The following is a 2839-nucleotide window of genomic DNA, read 5'->3' on the forward strand; positions in this document are numbered from 1 at the left end:
TGACAATTCCACGACAGTTGGCGCCCACCTTGGGGCTGCGCACGGTGGTGTTCAGTTCTTGAAAGGATTTCTCCAAGGGATCGAGAAGTTCACAATTTTTCCGGATGAAGAATAGCTGGTTTGAGGGGATCTACATCAGCTTGAAAATCATTGGTCCAGATTTGCAATATGTGAGATTTAAGTTCAAAAGAAATTAGGGTTGCTCTCGAAGATTACGCGGCGATCCGTCGAATCCTAGGACGAATCGATATCTGCTATAGTGGCCGCCTTGCGGGCTGAGACAAAAATCAGCCGCCTCCGTATTGATTTTCGGTACCGCCTCGTGCCGGCTATGTTTTTGGTCTCACCTGTTGTACCCAATCTATCTCGCCCGCGGATTCCATTGTCCGCTCGGCCGGGTCATGCCCGCTGGTTACGCCGCCCCTGCTAACACAGATTCCATCCGGTCTGGCTCCGAGTCGCCTCCGTCCAGAGCCGTTCCGCCGTCGCCTCAGTATCACCTCCGAACCAAGTCACCACCGCGAGTTGCCTTCTTCAAGCGGCCTGGATGTGGATCGGTTAGATCGACCACGACCTGAACTCTGCTATCGCTACTTGTGCAGCACCTGGCCTCCTCCGCCACCCCGGGCCGGCTCCGCATCGGCCTTGCCGCGTTGCCTCCGGGTCAAACCGACCCCATGATGCCTTCACCTAATGCGCCCTGCAAGCCGCCAACTGTTGGAAAACGGCTACGTCAGTACCTGCCTGACCGGTTCTCACGGCGGCTCCCTCCATCTCGCCACCATGCACGCATAGCTCGCGTTGGTTACGCACGTCGCCCCCGAGTGGCGCTCATGCCCGTTGTACTATCATCTGTATATAATGTACCCTTATGAGATGAATGCTTACACAGTGAACATTATCACTAAAGAACTTGGTTATCAGAGCCTCTTTCCCAGAGCCATGAACACCGGCAACTCCTCCTCCTCTTCCGGCGATCTCGCGGGCAGCACTCCCCTCTCCTCCGATCCAGCACTCACTTCCCCCATACCTCCTGCCCCCATTCCGGTGACCACCTCGCCCAAGCTCATAGCTCCCGTCACCACCGCTCCACCTGCCGCGACCTCCTCCGCCATGACTCTGCTTCCTCCCCCGTCTCTTCCCGATGCTGCGGCTTCCTCCTCCACCGCCAACTCCTCCATCCACTCTCTCCACAACATCGGAAGCCTCATCACCTTCAAGCTGGACGTCTAGTCCGACAGTTACTCCAAGTGGCGCGAGCTCTGGCGCTGCGTTCTCACCATGTACGCCGTCCAACACCACGTCACCCACTACTCCAACCCCGACCTGCAGTCTCCCGCATGGCGCCACACTGATCTCACCCTTCTCCTGCTGCTCTACTCCACCATCACCGACGGCCTCTACGAGGTCATCCGCGACGAGGCCAACACCGCCTTCGTAGCCTGGGACAAGCTCCGGGAGTTCTTCCTCGCGAACCAGCCCGCTCAGGCGGTCCATCTCTCCGCCGAGTTTCACGCCCTCACCCAAGGCGACCTACGCATGGCGGAGTACTACGCTCGCCTCAAGGCGTTTGCTAATGCCCTAGCGGACGTCGAGGAGCCCATCACCGACCGGATACTGACGTTGCAGCTGCTACGCGGGCTCTCCCGCCGGTACCAGGTGATCACCACTGTCTTGCCCATGCAGAACCCCTTCCCGTTGTTCAACCAGGCCCGCTTGCGGCTTCTACTCGAGGAGATCCAGCAGGACATCCGCGATCGCTCGGACAGCTCCACCACGCTCACCATCGGCCTCGGCGCCGGCGGTTCCTCCTCCGGCGCCGGATCCTCGACTAGCGACCGCGGGAAGGCCCCAACGGACACGGGGGTGGCTGCGCATGGCGGATCTTCACCTCTTGGGCGTGGCCAGGGGCACGGTCGTGGCCGCGGCCGGGGGCGCTACGGCTCCAATGGCGGCCAGGCAGGCGGGCGCGGCCAGTCTCATCTGGCTCCAGGGGGCCAGACCCCCTGGATGGGGTACTTTGCCCCGTGGGGCGCGCCCTTTCCACCCTAGGGCGTGTGCCGTGGCTTCCACCCAATGCCGCGGCCGTGCTTGGGCCGCGTTTCGGCAACCCTGCGCATGCCTACCGCATGGCATACCCCGACGCCACGCCCTCCTCCAACAACCTACCTCCACCGACGTCGTGGGACCAGGCCGGCCTGCTCGCCGCCATGAACAGCATCACCCTTGAAGACACACAAGTATAGGGGATCTATCGTAGTCCTTTCGATAAGTAAGAGTGTCGAACCCAACGAGGAGTAGAAGGAAGTGATAAGCAGTTTCCAGCAAGGTATTCTCTGCAAGTACTGAAATAAGTGGTAACAGATAGTTTTGTGATATGATAATTTGAAACGAGAAACAAGTAACAAAAGTAAATAAAGTGTAGCAAGGTGGCCCAATCCTTTTGTAGCAAAGGACAAGCCTGGACAGACTCTTATATGGTGTAAAGTGCTCCCGAGGACACATGGGAATATCGTCAAGCTAGTTTTCATCACGTTCATATGATTCGCGTTCGGTACTTTGATAATTTGGTATGTGGGTGGACCGGTGCTTGGGTGCTGCCCTTACTTGGACAAGCATCACACTTATGATTAACCTCTATTGCAAGCATCCGCAACTACAACAAAAGTATTAAGGTAAACCTAACCATAGCATGAAACATATGGATCCAAATCAGCCCCTTACGAAGCAACACATAAACTAGGGTTTAACCTTCTGTCACTCTAGCAACTCATCATCTACTTATTACTTCCTAATGCCTTCCTCTAGGCCTAAATAATGGTGAAGTGTCATGTAGTCG

General features: G+C 56.9%; 1 pseudogene; it reads left to right on the forward strand.

The window, feature by feature from the left end:
- The first annotated feature begins 942 nt into the window (after positions 1-942).
- On the forward strand, positions 943-2246 carry LOC147961900 (uncharacterized; annotated as a pseudogene).
- Positions 2247-2839: the final 593 nt, after the last annotated feature.

Source organism: Triticum urartu, chromosome 7A (genome assembly GCF_056163025.1).
Source record: "Triticum urartu cultivar PI428250 chromosome 7A, HENAU_Tu73, whole genome shotgun sequence".
Classification (NCBI taxonomy): Eukaryota; Viridiplantae; Streptophyta; class Magnoliopsida; order Poales; family Poaceae; genus Triticum; species Triticum urartu.